The sequence below is a fragment of the Triticum urartu genome, chromosome 1 (assembly GCF_003073215.2).
Source record: "Triticum urartu cultivar G1812 chromosome 1, Tu2.1, whole genome shotgun sequence".
NCBI classification, from domain to species: Eukaryota; Viridiplantae; Streptophyta; class Magnoliopsida; order Poales; family Poaceae; genus Triticum; species Triticum urartu.
Window position 1 is genome coordinate 182,408,479 of NC_053022.1, and position 19,235 is coordinate 182,427,713.

Consider the following 19,235-nt stretch of genomic DNA (forward strand, 5'->3'; position numbering starts at 1 on the left):
GAGATAACGATACTTTTGAACATGCATGATATACCTTGATGTACCAGAATTACAAACCTAAGATTCGAATTTTGGAATTCGACTCCATCATTAGATTTTGTAATTCATTTAAATGGAGGTACATATTTTAAGCTGGGATTTCGTGATTTCAAATTCATATATCAAACCTAGAGATATACACATACGGGCATGTTCAAACTTTATAATCATCCACTTTATTCATACACATACACAATTTTGCTTTTGTCATCATATTTAGGATAAACACATTTGGAATTTCATTTGAATTGGACCGTATGATGGTATTTGCTTGTACTAGCTCAATGATCCATATTTGAATTGAATGGAAAATCTAAGCTTCGAGTTGGATACATTGATTTTGAAAACTTGCACTTTTTTGCGTGCAAAACAAATAAATTCTAGGCCATGATATCATAGTCAGTCGTACAAGAGAGGAACACTTATAATTTCAGGCACCAAAAGCTTTGAAACTTCCAGCTCACATCAAAATATCTCGCGCCCGAAAGTTTAGCCCTACGATATTCCTATTTTACCCTTGCCACATGAACCGAAAAGGGCTGCTTTGGTAACTCCATTGTTTTCCCCTCTTTGCCCCCCACATTCTTCCCCAGAGCCCCTCCCCTTCCCCTCCCCGACCCCCACCAACCCCGGCAAGCCGCCGAATCTAGTCCTCCGCCGCAGTGGTGGACCTCACACACTGCCGAATCTACCTTTCACACCTTGGAACCCCCAACAGCCAACTCACCACTTCACCGGAGCCGCTTCAGCGACTGGCTTGTCCACCGCTCCAGATCTCCTTGACCGCATCATGGTCCACTGCACCGGATCTTCTTAATCGGCCCCCTCGTCCACCACAGTGTAGGCCCTTCAATGACTCCCTCGTCCGCCCCATCGCTGGCCCTTCATACAAGCCCTCGTCCGCCGTAATAGATCCGCCTCATCGAAAGCACTGTACACCGTGCCCGCCAAAGCCTTCGTTCACTACACTGGACCCGCTCCACGAATGCCATATTCAACTCCACCGGCCCTGCTTTACTGATGCCGCAGCCTCATCAGGTTATTTCAATTTGTACTTCTTAGGTTTTTCTCTTCTTGCTCGTGCAACTGTTCACTTACCACAGATGAGCTTTCTTGCATGTCGACAGACGCCGCAACCGAAGCACCGGAGCCGCTTGAGCGACGGCGACAGCCGGCCCAAACTCAACCGCAACACGAGCACCATCGACGATCCTTAGCTCTCAAGTATGACAACGATACCCATACGCCGCCGAGAATCAGGTACTATTATCCAACGGCCGGCACCTACGTTCACTTTTGAATTTCTTCAGGACATCATTCAATTTCCCTTGAGACGCGTTATTCTGCTTGCCCCTGTAGGGCCATACTTCTGGCAGGGAACATGTTACATGTGCTAAATTACATACCAGTGCACATATAGTTAATATGCTTTAGTTTTGTCCTAAGTATTACTGTACTTCCTAGATATCACTGCCTACTATTTTACTTCTTGCATGCTATATTTATGATATTGGTGCTGTTCTGATGCCACCTATTGGTTCCATCAGACTGCTTCATGTTCTCTATCCTTAATTACACATCAGCAAACTAGCATGTGGTTCTGCTGCTTTTTGTTTGTTTTACCCTACATTTTTTGATGCTAGCTATTACATCACGGCTCCGAGCCTCTGTTCATTACTTTTTTGTGTGTTCTTGATCTTCCCAAGTTGCATGACTAATTTGATGCTTCTATTAATTATGGATCCACCAACCCCATCAAGCAAAATATTTGTTCTTTTGGGACTGGCACCTCGAACAAGCATAAAAATAGGGGGAAGCAAATATATTGTCGTGTATGCACACACCCTTCTTTCATTAGTTTAGATGAACCATTGATGATCAATTAGAACCAGTGCATGAAATTAAAATTAATTTTACCTAAATAGAGGGTGCAGAATAAACTACAACAACTAAATTTGCAACCATGGGATGCTGACGATATCTTCAAAGAACATTGCAACAGCAGCGAGTCTTCACAACAACATATGGTAAGCCAGTGTGTTTTAGTACATGTGAAATGTAATGCGTGTGGGCTGCTTTCTTGGCTTGTGCCCTCAACCTGTAATCCTACAAAATTACAAATAGTTCAGTTGTCTGCTTTGCTGTATTGCTTGATTCGAATGCTTGTTTGTTACCTGTTCCGCTATACCTGAGTTGGCCAATATGTTAGCAGTGCCTGTTGCACTATCGTAAAGAAATGCATGGCTAGTTCATTTGAGTCCTTAACTTTTCCTCTGAACTTCATCACAAGACTGTCTTCGTAGTTTATATGAGGCCACACTGTTAAGTGCTTTCTCAGATTATTTCAACTGCTTAGATGCATTGGCAACTTAAATATAGCGGTGGTACACTCCCTTTCAACTAGGGATGTCAACTGGGTCCCATTTAATCCCGATTGAAGTCCACTAGTGGTATGATAGTTCAAAAGAGTTTTTGTTTTTTGAGGAAAACGAACTAGAGAGCTAGCAAAAACTAACTAGGTGGGACTAGCGGATATCGTTTATTTGCCACTTACATCCCTAGTTTCATCTTACCATTTTAATCGGCTGATGCTGCTTTGAACCATTTAAATATAGCTTGCCATGCTCGGCAATAATTCGTATGTCGTTTACCATGTAAGCTTACTGCCTGGATCATGCGATAACCATCTCTTACTTATGTCCAGCGGAAACCTTTCAGGATGCCGTTTACACTAGGACACAATGTACAACCCTAGAATCTATTTATGGAAGTAGTGCACCATCCATGTTAACAGATGGTAGCATTTTAGAGGCAACGCCGCTGGAGAGCGGTCTCAGCACAGATATTATAGTTCTTGAGGCTCTACTAGAGGCAGAAATAGATGGTGTGGCTGCCATGAATGAGGTAATCTCGATCTTAAAGCTGGAAATCATGCAATTAGCTGCACGTATTATGCAAGCAACCCAAGAATTGGAGGAAGTAAGAATGTTGCATTTGAAGACGGAGGAGGTCCTGCTGCTTCTGTTATCTGAAGCCCAAGGTAATCCTGGTTCTTCTTTAGATACCAGTTGAAATTGTCATTAGATTATTGTACTTGCATGTTGTGTCATGTCTCTGAATGGATTATGTTGTAAGACCCCCTATGTTTTCCATGAGTTGTAACGATCCAAATTTTGTAGGTGAGGTAATCCTCAGTACTTGTATGATTGACATAAGGTGAACTGTTTTTCGTGTGAGCATATTGTATTGGATGAAATAACTGTTTGACTCAAAGTGTATCCAACCTACTGAATTCGAAGATCATGGCATTTCTAAATCATAATCATATATAAAGGTGGAATAAATCTTTGTTGTGGTTTTTAATAAATAAATAACAAAACGTAGAATTATCTATGGATATTCATAATCGAATAAAAATTGGATTTGGATTTAGTTGCCAGGGCCCAGGGCAAACGTGAATGCTAATTCTCCCAAGTTTTAAACGAAGCGGCTAGACACCCACTATCATTTGTGGGCTGCCCGAAGCAAGTGTTCGCGAGATGGAAATTATTCTACCCCTGACACTTGAGATCCTTATCGACCGGATTTACACTGTTGTCGATAGGGGTAGACTAGTAACTTCAACCAGACATGACACGACGGCCTCTGAGCCCATTCAGACACTGTGGGCGCCAAACCTGGGCGGCAATACACATTTGATTCAAGCTCGTCCGAAAGACATGTGTCTCTCCCTCCATTTCCCATTCATCCACGGTGGGCGGCAAAGCAAACTCTCCTCGTCCGAAATCAATGTAGGCTAATATTTTAAGTAGGGGCAGATGTGTAACTTCCCTCAGACGTGACACAACCGCCCTACCAGTCAGCCCCGTTCATACACCATGGGCGCCAACCGTGGGCGGCAAAACACCCTCTCCTCGCCCAAAATTGTTACCAACAAATATTTGGGAGATGCGAGATTACCGTCCTATCCCCAACCGACATGATGTCCAAAATTTTAAACGAGGGATAAGTTCGTAACTTTCCCACATTTCAGACAAGAGCGTCCCAAAGTTTGAGATCCCCCCCCTCCATTTCCCCATTCATAAACCGTCGGCGCCACGACAACCTCCCCACTGCGGCTAGCCTCCTCCGTCCGCCACCCCATCCTCCACCTTACCGGAGCCGCTACCCTTACCCCGTCGTCCACTGCAAGAGATGGACATCTCTCATCCACGACGCCGGACCAAGATCCTTTCATCACATCGTCTCACTTCATCGGTGCCGTCGTCCACCTTACCGTTGCTGCTCCTACGACTGCCTCGTCCACGGCAATAGGATTTATCCCCCGACCCAGCCATCTGCCATCTAAAGTCTTCTTCCCCGCCACCGACAGCCATCACACCCGCAGCACCCTCAATGAATCAGCAGGGGCCTACACGGCGTCACAAGAGAGGTGGTACTCTTCCATATGTGCTTAAGTTATTGATCTCACCAGGAAAATAGATCGTAAATTGTTTACTGTACTTTTCTTGTCCGTACCAAATCGTAGTGGCTAGTTGAAAGCAAACATTGGTTGCGAAATAGCTTTGTTCGGTTTGCACCTTCAGATCCGCCATGGCACGGTCACTATACTCGTAAAGCTTATGGTTTCCCCCCTTTGTATTCACTACCATCATCGTAGGTGCTTCGCTGCTTCGTGTCGTGCTAGTAGTGCTCCTCGAGACCTCAACCCATCAAGCGAAACAACATGCCACTCATGATTCCAAAGCTTACGTGTTGAAATACGAATCTGATATGATGCTCATATTACTAAAACAAACAACGTTTCATTGGTCACCTAATGTTCCTATATTCGTTTCGAAAAGCATGTGCGCCACCCACTGGTCGAGCTAGTTCCACTTTCCTAATTTTACTCTTGATGATTAGGGGTTTCCCCTTTTATCTAATCTACTATGATCTGCGTAGGTGCTTTCTGTTGTACTACCATTACTCCACCCTTCAAGCTAAACAACACATCACTCAAAATTCCAAAGCTTAGTTGTTCAAATATGATTGCGATATGATACTGATATTAGTTAACAGACACATTTAATTGGTTAGCTAAAGATCCAACTTGAGTTTCCAAATGCATGTCGCAACATATAGAGAGACAACAGAATTGCATTTCTTTGTCACATGTTGACTGTACTTTCTTGTCCATACCAAATCTTAGTTGTTATTTCAAAGCAAACATCGGTTGCTAACTACCCTTTGCGCGGTTTGTAGCTTCAGATCTGCCATCCCACTGCCACGATCAACACTATACTCATCATGCTTATGGTTTCCCCATTTTATGATGACCATGATCAGCCTACATGGTTCGTGTCGTAATAGCACTACTCCACCCATCGAGCTAAACAAGCTTAGTTGTACAAATTCAAATCTGATATTAGTAAAACTGAGAGATGTTTAACTGGTCAGCTAAATGTTCCTACTTAAGTTTCGAAATGCATGTGAGCCACATATGGAGAGACCGGAAGGAATAGTATTTCTCTGTGCGCTCTCGTTCATCATGGGTGGACAACCGACAATGTATAGAAAGACTTGTAATATCTTCAATCTGCTTGCTCTTTTGCTCTTCTGTAAGATGATCCTCTTCTCTTGCGGTTGACTAGTCAGGTCGAGTTATTCTCCCTTAGTATATTTTGAATCTGTCAGGTTAGGTCGACTTGTTTTTATTTACTATATGTTGAAGCTGTCATCTGCGAAGTATCATCACTTCTGGAGCTATCACATTTTCAGTAGTAGGCCACATTATATTAATGCACACACCAAATTACAACATGCATGGCACCTCTTAGAAGAATTGCAGAGATAGCACAAAGTGGTTTACAGGGAGGAAGTATTGGATTAGAATCACTTCTGCATTACAAAGATAATCTCACTTGTTTTTATGTTTTCATGCATGTCAGGAATTGAACATTATCAAAATGAATATGAGGCGCATGAGAGGAATATTGCAGAACTATCTACTAGCTAACAAACTTGGCATGGTGGAGGATGGCCTATCTTATTCACCCATCAAGGTGCTTGCTCTAACTTGGCAAGGTTGTATTGGTCGCACATATTTTGCATCTGACCTCTTGCATTACTTCTACTTTGTTACACCATCTGCTTAGTTTAAGCATCATATATGAGTATATGCCATACCTATCCATTTTCTGTACCTATTGCATGTGTCGTCATACTATGTTTTTCCATTCAAATGTTGTTCTTTCGTAATAGATGTCCAAAAGGAAGAGGGTGAGTGAAGATCCTCAAGGAGTACAAACTAGGTATTTGGAAAAGGTAGTGATACCTTTTAAATCAGATAGATCAGCAGCCACAGAAAACACAGGCCCAACTGTACCACACTTTACCCCTACTCCAGTGGCCAAACCCCTATTAGAACTGCTGAGAGCCCAACGTCAGCTACTGTCTATGATATCAATTCAAAATTTGAACTCCTAAATTTCTGCATGTGCCTTACCTTCTGAAAGTGCGTTATATCGACTAGAGGGGGGTGAATAGGCGATTTTTATGAAATTCTTCACTGAGGAATTTGCCGGTGAGGAAATTCCTTAGCGAAGAACTACTAGCAGCGGAATAAGTACTCAAAAGTAAACATAACAGAATACAAGCATAGTCATCATGATGAAATGAAGACAGGCACAGAGTACAGGAAGCGTAATCACAGGATAACACAGGATGAAGACAAACAGACTGAAGAAATTGAACTGAGGAAATTGAGAAAGTCTTCAGTCAAAGTCTTCAAACACAGATATGAACAAACACACAACACAGTTATGAGGAAATGAAAGAGTTGAGGAAATAGAACCAGTAAGCTTGGTGAAGACAATGATTTGGTAGACCAGTTCCAACTGCTGTCTCAGTTGTACGTCTGGTTGGAGCGGCTGAGTATTTAAACTCGAGGACACACAGTCCCGGACACCCAGTCCTGAACACGCAGCTCAGGACACCCAGTCCTCACCGTATTCTCCTTGAACTAAGGTCACACAGACCTCGTCCAATCACTCGTGGTAAGTCTTCAGGCGACTTCCAAACCTTCACAAACTTGGTCACTCGGCGATCCACAATTCCTCTTGGATGCTCTAGACCATGACGCCTAACCGTCTGGAAGAAGCACAGTCTTCAAAGGTAACAAGCATCGGATCCACGCAGGATCAATCTCTTCAATGATGCACAATCACTTGGGGTTTGTAGGTGTTTGGGTTTTGGGTTTTTGGTTTTTCCTCACTTGATGATTTTCGCTCAAAGTCCTCAGAGGATGGGTTGCTCTCAAATGAAAAGTGTCAGTTTCTCTTGGAGCAGCCAGCCAGCTAGTGGTTTTAGGGGGCGGCTATTTATAGCCTAGGGAGCAGCCCGACATGATAAGACATAAATGCCCTTCAATGATATGACCGTTAGGTGGATAGATATTTTGGGACAGCTGGCGCATAGCACAGCAACGGTCGGAATTTTGAGTAGTAAAATCCTCAGGGCTATCATGTTCCTCACTATGTAGGTAATCATGAAAGTCTTCACTTTCAAAGTCTTCATGGAAGTCTTCAGAGATACCAAAATCTTCAGTTGAAGATATTCATTTTTAGGGGTCGACTTTTCCTGTAAATATCAAACTCCTCATAGACTTATAGACCTGTGTACACTCACAAACGCATTAGTCCCTTAACCTATAAGTCTTCAATACACCAAAATCACTAAGGGGCACTAGATGCACTTACAATCTCCCCCTTTTTGGTGATTGATGACAATATAGGTTAAGTTTTCAACGGGGATAAACATATGAAGTGTAACTACTGATATTGAGGAATTTGATTGCAAGATATAGAAGAACTCCCCCTGAAGATGTGCATAGTGAGGAATTTGCCTTTGAAACAATGCACACTTGAAGAGTTGAATCATGGAGATCTCCCCCTATATCTTGTAATTCATACACGCATTTAACATATAATATGAAGAATTTGAAATGCATGATGAAATATGGTGCCTGATGAAATTCAGCATGCGTGCAATAATATTAATGAGGAATAAGCATGCAGAATAGTGCATCAAAAGTATCAGAGCACAGTGCATCAAAAGTATCACAGCACCATCGGGTTTAAGATTACAACTCAATCCAATAAAGTTTCAGAAGAACGAGAGTTGTAACTTAGCAAAAAAAACGCCCATATAGTAGACCCGCTTGAAGACTAACTCATATTTTTCCCCCTTTGTCATCGAATGACCAAAAGGATCGAAAATGAGGACTAACGCCCCTGAAGATAATCATGTTGATGAAGGAGCGCCAGCGTTGTTGGGGTCATTTGTTGATGTAGGGCCTGCCGCAGTGTCGTCCAAATCTTCATGTTCATCAGTGTCGCGCGATGAACAATATGAGCTGGCCACCAAAGAAGGAACCTGGACCTTCTTGAATTTCTTCGTTGGAGGTGCAGACTCGTCAAAATTTTCTTTGAGACCCATGTTCTTCAGATCTTCTTCACCATACAGATGTGACAGGATTGCCCAGGTGCGACCGAAGACTTGATGGAGGTAGTAGTGGTTTTTCTTCACTGCATTGTGTGTGGCAGTCATGTTGTGAAGAAGTGAACCAAACTGACGCTTAACCAATTTGTGATTTCGATCCATCTTCTGGTGAAGACTAAGCAGAAGTTCATGGTCAGTCATCACGGCGGAGCAGTGGCTTAAGGAGTGGACTTAGGTGCATTGGCAGAGTCATGTGTGGCAGAGTCATCATTGGTGGAATAAGATGCAGCTTTGCGAAACTGACCATCCAATGGACGAATGCCTTCATCTATTACAACTGGTGCTTTGCCCTTTCCATCAACTGAGGAATATGTCTGCTTGAGGACTTCAATTGGGGGCAAGTAGCTGAGGTGATTCTGGAAATCAGCTTTGTAGTTGAGTGAAGACCTTGTTCTGAGGAATCTCATAATCCAAGGTGCATAAGGCTTCAGCTCAAACGGTGACAGTGCAACATTTGCCATAGTCCTCATGAAGAAATCGTGATAATTGACAGGAATGCCATGAACGATGTTGAATACCAGATTCTTCATGATGCCAACAATTTCCTCATCAGATGAGTCGTGGCCTTTGATGGGACTGATTGTCCTCGTAAGAATATGATAGACAGTTCTGGGCACGTACAACAATTCCTTCACGAGGAATTTGGTTATTGGTGCTTGACCTAGCTTCAAAGGTTTCATCAGCACCTGCATGTAATGATGTGTGAGCTCAGGTTCACTGTAGATGCAGCGAGCTTCTTCAAGGGGAGGACTAAGTGGTAGAGCACGAAGCAATTCAGAGGCTGGTGCAGTGTAGTGAGTGTTTTCAGACATCCAGTCCAGCACCCATGAATTCACATCTTCAGCATCTCTGGTGATGTGCAGCGTTGCATAGAATTGAAGAATCAGTTCTTCATTCCAATCACAGATGCCAGAGCAAAAGTTTAGTAGTCCAGCGTTGTGAAGAACACTGAGGACTGGTGCGAAGCACGGCAAAGATTCCATATCCATGTGAGGAATATGCTCATGGTAGAAGATTTTCTCCTTGTTGAACAGCACCGAGGAATAGAAATTTGCTTGACTGGCAGTCCAGAAATGCCTCTTCCTAATGCGAGCAGAGTCATATGGGTTGTAATGTTCAAAGAATACGTGCTCGCCGAAGAAATCATCAGCCTTGAACTTTTGCTTGCGTGAGAAAGGATCCTTTGGCTTCGGCAGAGGAGTGTCAGTGAGTTGCATCACGACCTCAGGAATCTCAATCGCAGGTTCTTCAAGTTGAGGAATTTTTGGTTCCTCCTCAGTGGCAGTCTGCGTCGTTGGTTGTTCAGCAGCAGCAGTTTCTTCAGCGCTAGTGGCTGGAATTTCCTCATGGACAGATGCAGTGGGATGAGTTTCTTCAGAGCCCATGTGAACAGCTTGTGTGGGGGACTGAGGAATTTGCTGTAGAGGGGTGAACATTGGAGAGTTTGGATGCTGACTTTCCCAGAATTCATCACTGATTACGGGTGTGGAACAGCCAATGTCCACATTTTCATCTTCCATTTCTTCAACGCTAGCCTCTTCAGCTGTGAACTGAGGCATAGGCGAGGAGATGATAGGTGTTGAAGGGATCGCATCCACTTCAATTTCTTCATCCAATGGTTCAGACGAAGCAGCAGAAGGAGTTTCTTCATCAGATCCGCTGGGGATCACATATTCTTCATCAAAAGGAACAAGGTCCTTTGATGGCCTGGTTGAGATGGGAACAACATCGATCGGATTTGCAAATGAACTTGTCATAGGCTTCATTTTCTTCGGAGCTGAAGAATCTGAAGCAGTTGATGCTTTCCTTTTCTTCACTACAGCACGCTCTGCAGCCTTGGTCTTCTTCACATCTGATGCAGATGGAAGGATTGGAGTTGAAGTTGATGCAGAAGTTGCCCTGAGTTCTTCAGTTTCTTCAGGCACACCACTAGTGGGTGCCCTAGCAATTTCTTCAGCGGCTGGAATGCAGTCATCAGCCCTGGAACTCACATTATCTTCAGCAGCCTGATTGTCATCAGCGGTGCTGGCATTTTCTTCACTAGGCTGAGCAGATGCTTCAGCCTGAGGAATTTCCTGTTGCGTTGGGGCTGCAACATTGGAAGTGAAGTTATCCGCAAGTTTCACAAAACGAACCTTGGCTCCAAGCCAATCAGCGCGATATGCGTCAAAGTCATCACTGAGTTTCTTAATCCCAGTCTGAATAGTGACAAGTTCTTCAGTTGTCATAGAGACAACGTTTTTCTTGAGATAGCGCTCTTTCTTGTACTGCGCTTTCTTGATCTGCCTGGCCTTCTCAAATTTCCACTTTTCTTCTTGAATGAAGTGGGTCAGCATGTGACTCTGGCCAGGAGTCAGCTTGAAGTCAGGCAAGGGAGTGTTGGCGTCCTTGTGCCAATCATCAATGTAGTCGAGGATCAGCTTGGGATCCAAAAGCAGTGGCACTTCTGATCCTTTGGCTCTAGCGGCCCTGACTTGCCTGTCTCTGATGATTTCTACAAGTTCATCATCATCAGCTTCGTCTTCATCAGACGGCACTTGGAAAGCGACTTGCTTCTTTTGAGTACTTGGGCGAGGACCTCGTCCAGCAGTGGCCTTTGTCTTCAGCAGTGAGGGGCCAACTGAGGAACTTGGTGCAGCTGAGGAACTAGCTGAGACACTCGAGGCAATGGAGATGCCGACAGTCCTTTGGCACGAGGTGAGATGCACAGGTGCTGAGGATTTAGGCGGAACAACTGAAGGCTTTGGCGGAGGAGCTGAGGACTTGGGAGGAACAGGAGCAGCATGAGGAATTGGCCGTGAGGGCTTTGATGATTCTGGCCGTGAGGGCATTGCTGAGGAACTTGGCCTGCGCGCAGGCTTCTTAGACATAGCCTTCTTTGGCTTGACAGCAGAGGCCTCAGCAAAGGCAGCAGCAGCAGCAGAGTCTTCATTGAATTTCCTCACTGCTTCTCTGGCTTGCTTAGCCAACTTGGATTGGCGCTTGACCCATTCATCAGGATAGTCCTCACCGCGCTTGAGGCTGGTGGGATCTGCTATTTGGCCAGGCGCCAATGGAGCTCTTGGGCATGGAGGATTGAGTGCGAATTTCTTCATGTACTTAGGAGTGACATATCTGTACTCCCTCCATTCTCTTGCCCATCTCCTCTCTATCCTCTGTTTGCGCACTTTGCGCTCATTCTTGGTTTCCTCAGTAGGTGTGCAGTACCCATCATATATGTCATCAGGGATCTCAAACGCTGTATTTACCTCAGGCCTCTTTCCTCCTTTCTGTGACCTTTTACCATCAGCCATTTTCTTCAATTGAGGAATTTGAACAATCGAATTCTCTGAAGAAGTATGCAACTTTTCTTCGAGGAATGCTGCAAATGAGTTAAGTTGATGAGAACCTAGTGATTTAGCAGCTGACATGTGTACCTGTGAACAGAGTATAGTTGCGAGGAATTTGGAGAGGTCAGATGCGTTCTCAAAAGGTTTTTCAAAAAGAACAAGTTTGAGGAATTTGACCAGATGAGTCTTGAAGATTTTCACTAAGCGTTCTTTGTCTTAGGTTCTAGAGTTGTATAGATCGAAGATCCACACAATTGAGGGATCTTGAAGAAAAATGATGCTTAGAGAAACGAATCAAGAACAGATGACTTGTGAGGTTTTCAGTGTGTGAAGATATGAAGAAAAACACTTTTGAAGATTTTGTAGATAATCATTCGAATCAACAAGGGAAGTAAAAGTAACTTTTAATTACCCTGGACGAAGAACACGACGAACTGGAGTGAGGAGATGTGAAGTTCGTCTATGCAGATCTTCCATGCCCTAACTTGGCGGAGGAAGATGGCTACGACGGCGGCGGAGTGAAGATTTCCGCGGTCGGCGCGAGTACGTCGGCAACGAGGTCGAGGCAGTGAAGCTCTTCCTCACCAGCGGCGATGAAGTAGCGGCGGCGCTAGGGTTTGAGAAGCTCGAGCTGGAGAGAGAGGTCGAGCGGAGTAAAAGAAGTGAGGAAGGGAAGGAGGGGTATTTATAGCCACGGTGAAAAACTGCTCGCCCAAAGAAATTGGACGAACGTGCCCCTGACCCTTCTCATTCGCATGACATGTGTCACCCACGTAGTGAGAGGTGGAGATCGTGTTAGATCGTGGGTGAGTGGATAAGTGTATCGTGGGATGCGGAATGGTTTGAGCGGCAAAGCTGAAAATTACAATAAGATAGGTTTTAAAGTTCCATTCGCAATTTCTTTAGCTGACAAGGACACAGTGAAGATTTTGAACGAGTTTCAAATAGAACGCACATGAAGAATTTGTGAATAGATTGGGTTGAGTATAGCATAGAGGGGGAAGGGTACGATCACATTCACTTAGCATAAAACCAACTTGAAGAAATAGCAATAAGTGAATGCTGTAGAGGACAAAAACTCATATATATATATATATAGCCAATGAAGAAAAACGTTGGGACCAGTGAATACTATGCAAAGTTGAAGAATATGAATAACTTGAGGAATTTCAACTTTCGGTGGTGGCGTGACCCACCGTATAAGAATGATGATTTCAGACACCGCGTACAATTATCGTAGGGTTCTGAGAATCAAATTCTTCATTAATTTCTTCACACTAAGAGTGTTATTCTTCATTGATTGAAGAAAAACATTTCTTCATGTGTTGCACATCTAAGTCATCAATTTTGCATAAGTGTTAGGATGAGTGTCCTTTTCAAAGAACATTTGAAGATTCTAGGATATTTAGCTCACACCGCAACTTGCTAAATCTCTTCTCATCCAAGGGCTTTGTGAAGATATCGGCTAGTTGTTCTTCAGTCTTCACATGCTCAATAGAAATGTCGCCCTTCAACACATGATCATGAAGAAAATGATGACGAATCTGAATGTGCTTTGTCTTCGAGTGCTGAACTGGGTTGTGAGCAATCTTGATGGCACTCTCATTGTCACAGAAGAGAGGCACATTCTTCATGTTGACGCTGTAGTCCTTGAGAGTTTACTTCATCCATAGCAATTGGGCACAACAAGAACCAGCGGCAATGTACTCAGCTTCAGCAGTAGATAGTGATACGCAGTTCTGTTTCTTCGAGGACCAACAGACCAAAGATCGTCCGAGGAAATGACATGTACCAGATGTTGACTTGCGATCCACACGATCACCAGCATAGTCAGAGTCAGAATATTCAACAAGATCAAAAGCCGAGCCCTTGGGGTACCATAATCCAAGTGTTGGTGTGTGAGCTAGATATCGAAGAATATGCTTCATAGCCTTATGGTGTGATTCCTTCGGTGTAGCTTGAAATCGGGCACACATGCAACCACTAAGCACTATATCTGGCCTAGATGCACATAAGTACAATAAGGAACCTATCATGGAGTGGTATACCTTATGATCGAAGTCAATACCATTTTCATCAGTGCACAGATGGCCATTTGTGGGCATAGGAATTTTGACGCCTTTGCAATCTTGCATGCCGAATTTCCTCAGTACATCCTTGAGGTATTTCTCCTGAGATATGAATATGCCATTGCGTTGTTGACGAATTTGAAGACCTAAGAAGAATTTCAACTCTCCCATCCTGGACATTTGATATTCTTCACTCATCATATAGGCAAATTCATCACTATAACGTTGGTCAGTACAGCCAAAGATAATATCATCAACATATATTTGGCACACAAACAATTCACCATCATAAGATTTAGTGAAAAGAGTAGGGTCGAGTGAACCGGGTTTGAAGCCTTTCTTCATGAGGAGTTCCTTCAAGGTATCATACCAAGCCCGTGGGACCTGCTTGAGGCCATAGAGGGCATTGTTGAGTCTGAAGACTTTGTCAGGATTCTTTGGATCTTCAAAACCTGGGGGTTGAGCAACATATACTTCTTCCTCAAGCTTACCATTGAGGAATGCATTTTTCACATCCATTTGATATAAAGTGATATCATGATGGTTAGCATAAGCAAGTAATATGCGAATAGCCTCAAGTCTAGCAACAGGTGCAAAAGTTTCATCGAAATCAATTCCTTCCACCTGTGTGTAGCCTTGAGCTACAAGCCGTGCCTTATTCCTCACCACAAGGCCATTTTCATCTTGCTTGTTGCGGTAGATCCACTTTGTGCCGATGATATTGTGCTTGCGAGGATCTGGACGTTTGACCAATTCCCAGACATTGTTGAGCTCGAACTGATGTAATTCTTCTTGCATGGCCTGAATCCACTCAGGCTCCAGAAATGCTTCATCTTCCTTAGTGGGCTCTGTAATATAGACAAAAGCATAGTGCCCACAAAATTTAGACAAATGTGAAGCTTTTGAGCGTGTGAGAGGACCTCACGCTTTGATGTCATTGATGATCTTTTCAACTTGCACTTCTTTTGCAATGCGAGGATGAGCTGGTTGCCGTTGAAGAATTTGATCAGCATTTTCTTCAGCACCATTTTCTTCAGCATTTTCTTCAGGTGCATTAGCTCGACGTTCTTCATGTTCTAGAATGAATTCTTCAGCAGATTCTTCAGTAGGAATGACATCCTCAGTAGCCTTGAACTTGATAGTTTCCTCAGGTGTTGGTTCATCTATCACAGTAGGTAGGTGCTCTCTTTGCGAGCCATTAGTTTCATCGAACCGCACATCTACAGTTTCAACAACTTTGTGAAGAACGTTGTTGAAGACTCTGTAGGTGTGCGAGTCCTTTCTGTAACCAAGCATAAAACCTTCATGTGCTTTCGGTGCAAATTTTGAGTTGTGATGAGGATCTCTAATCCAACATTTAGCACCGAAGACTTTGAAATAACTTACATTGGGTTTCTTATCAGTGAGGAGTTCATAGGCAGTCTTTTTGAAGAATTTGTGAATATATACTCTGTTGATGATGTGGCATGCAGTATCAATTGCCTCAGTCCAGAAATGACGAGGCGTTTTGTATTCGTCAAGCATAGTGCGAGCCATCTCAGCAAGAGTCCTGTTCTTCCGCTCCACGACGCCATTCTGCTGAGGAGTGTAGGGAGCAGATAACTCATGAGTAATACCAAGTTCATCAAGATAGTCATCGAGACCAGAATTCTTGAACTCAGTACCATTGTCACTTCTGATGTGCTTGATCTTCACACCAAAGTTGGTTGAAGCCCTCGAGGAAAATCGTTTGAAGACTTCCTGCACTTCATGTTTGTAAGTAACAAGGTGTACCCATGTATAGAGAGAATAATCATCAACAATAACAAAGCCATATTGAGATGCTTCATTTGAAATAGCAGAATAATGATTAGGACCAAAGAGATCCATGTGAAGCAATTCAAACGGGCGAGTGGTGGTCATGATAGTCTTTGCTGGATGCTTGGCCTTCGTCATCTTCCCAGCTTCACAGGCTTCGCATAGGTGATCCTTGAGGAATTTGACATTCTCGATGCCAATGACATGCTTCTTCTTCGCAAGCGTGTGCAAATTCCTCATGCCTGCATGACCAAGTCGTCGATGCCAGAGCCAGCCTTCTGAAGCTTTTGCAAGTAAGCACACGGCTGGTTGTGGTCCTGTAGAGAAATCAACAATATACAGGTCTCCTCTCCTAAAGCCTTCGAAGACTTTGGAATTGTCAGCTTCCATAACCACAACACAACAGTACTTGCCAAAGACAACAACCATATCAAGATCACAAAGCATTGAGACAGACATAAGATTGTATCCTAAGGACTCAACAAGCATGACCTTGTCCATGTGTCGATCCTTTGTAATCGCAACCTTACCTAGACCCAATACCTGACTTTTGCCTTTGTCAGCAAAGATGATATGCTTTAGATGCGACGGAGATAATGGAGCATCCATCAATAGATTCTTGTCACCAGTCATGTGGTTTGTACATCCACTATCGAGGACCCACTCAGTGGCTTTAGGTTGATCATCCCGCAGATGAATTAGTGCAGCTTACAAACTCATATACTGAAGGAAATATGCCCTAGAGGCAATAATAAAGTTATTATTTATTTCCTTATATCATGATAAATGTTTATTATTCATGCTAGAATTGTATTATCCGGAAATATAATACTTGTGTGAATACATAGACAAACCAAACGTCACTAGTATGCCTCTACTTGACTAGCTCATTAATCAAAGATGGTTATGTTTCCTAACCATAGACATGTGTTGTCATTTGATTAACGGGATCACATTATTAGGAGAATGATGTGATTGACATGACCCATTCCATTAGCTTAGCACCTGATCGTTTAGTATGTTGCTATTTCTTTCTTCATGACTTATACATGTTCCTATGACTATGAGATTATGCAACTCCCGTTTGCCGGAGGAACACTTTGTGTGCTACCAAACGTCACAACGTAACTGGGTGATTATAAAGGAGCTCTATAGGTGTCTCCAAAGGTACATGTTGGGTTGGCGTATTTCGAGATTAGGATTTGTCACTCCGATTGTCGGAGAGGTATCTCTGGGCCCTCTCGGTAATGCACATCACATAAGCCTTGCAAGCATTGCAACTAATGAGTTAGTTGCAAGATGATGTATTACGAAACGAGTAAAGAGACTTGCCGATAACGAGATTGAACTAGGTATTGAGATACCGACGATCGAATCTCGGGCAAGTAAAATACCGATGACAAAGGGAACAACGTATGTTGTTATGCGGTCTGACCAATAAAGATCTTCGTAGAATATGTAGGAGCCAATATGAGCATCCAGGTTCCGCTATTGGTTATTGACCGGAGACGTGTCTCGGTCATGTCTACATTGTTCTCGAACCCGTAGGGTCTGCACGCTTAAGGTTTCGATGACAGTTATATTATGAGTTTATGAGTTTTGATGTACCGAAGTTAGTTCGGAGTCCCGGATGTGATCACGGACATAACGAGGAGTCTTGAAATGGTCGAGACATAAAGATTGATATATTGGATGGCTATATTCGGACACCGGAAGTGTTCGGGTGATTTCGGAGAAAACCGGAGAGCCGGAGGGTTACCGGAACCCTACCGGGAGAAGTAATGGGCCATATGGGCCTTAGTGGAAAGAGAGAGGAGTAGGCAGGGTGGGTCGCGCGCCTCCTCCCCCCTGGTCCGAATTGGACTAGGAGAGGGGGGGGCGCCCCCCTTTCCTTCTCCCTCCCCACTTCCTTCCCCCTCCTAGTAGGAGTCCTACTCCTACTAGGAGGAGGACCCCTCCTGGCGCGCCAATAGGGGCCGGCCGGCCTCCTCCCCTTGCTCCTTTATATACGGGGGCAGGGGGCACCCCTAGACACACAAGTTGTGAAGGAAATATGCCCTAGAGGCAATAATAAAGTTATTATTTATTTCCTTATATCATGATAAATGTTTATTATTCATGCTAGAATTGTATTAACCGGAAACATAATACATGTGTGAATACATAGACAAACAGAGTGTCACTAGTATGCCTCTACTTGACTAGCTCGTTAATCGAAGATGGTTATGTTTCCTAACCATAAACAAAAGAGTTGTTATTTGATTAACGGGATCACATCATTAGGTGAATGATCTGATTGACATGACCCATTCCATTAGCTTAGCACCCGATCGTTTAGTATGTTGCTATTGCTTTCTTCATGACTTATACATGTTCCTATGACTATGAGATTATGCAACTCCCGTTTGCCGGAGGAACACTTTGTGTGCTACCAAACGTCACAACGTAACTGGGTGATTATAAAGGTGCTCTACAGGTGTCTCCAAAGGTACATGTTGGGTTGGCGTATTTCGAGATTAGGATTTGTCACTCCGATTGTCGGAGAGGTATCTCTGGGCCCTCTCGGTAATGCACATCACATAAGCCTTGCAAGCATTGCAACTAATGAGTTAGTTGTGAGATGATCTATTACGGAACGAGTAAAGAGACTTGCCGGTAACGAGATTGAACTAGGTATTGAGATACCGACGATCGAATCTCGGGCAAGTAACATACCGATGACAAAGGGAACAACGTATGTTGTTATGCGGTCTGACCGATAAAGATCTTCATAGAATATGTAGGAGCCAATATGGGCATCCAGGTCCCGCTATTGGTTATTGACCGGAGACGTGTCTCGGTCATGTCTAATTGTTCTCGAACCGTAGGGTCCGCACGCTTAAGGTTTCGATGACAGTTATATAATGAGTTTATGAGTTTTGATGTACCGAAGGAGTTCGGAGTCCCGGATGAGATCTGGGACATGACGAGGAGTCTCGAAATGGTCGAGACGTAAAGATCGATATATTGGACGACTATATTCGGACATCGGAAAGGTTCCAAGTGGTTCGGGATTTTTCGGAGTACCGGGGAGTTAGGGAATACGGGGGAGAAGTATTGGGCCTTATTGGGCCATACGGGAAAGAGAGAGGGGCTGCCTAGGGCAGGCCGCGCCCCCCCCCCCCAAGGCCTAGTCCGAATTGGACTAGGGGGAGGGGCTGCGCCCCCTCCTTCCTTCCCTTCTCCCTTCCCCTTCCTTGTCTCCTACTCCTACTACATGGAAGGACTCCTAGTTGGACTAGGAAAGGGGGAATCCTACTCCCGGCTGGGAGTAGGACTCCCCTAGGGCGCGCCATAGAGAGGGCTGGCCCTCCCCTCCTCCACTCCTTTATATACGGGGGCAGGGGGCACCCCATAGACACACAAGTTGATCTTTGTGATCGTTCCTTAGCCGTGTGCGGTGCCCCCCTCCACCATATTC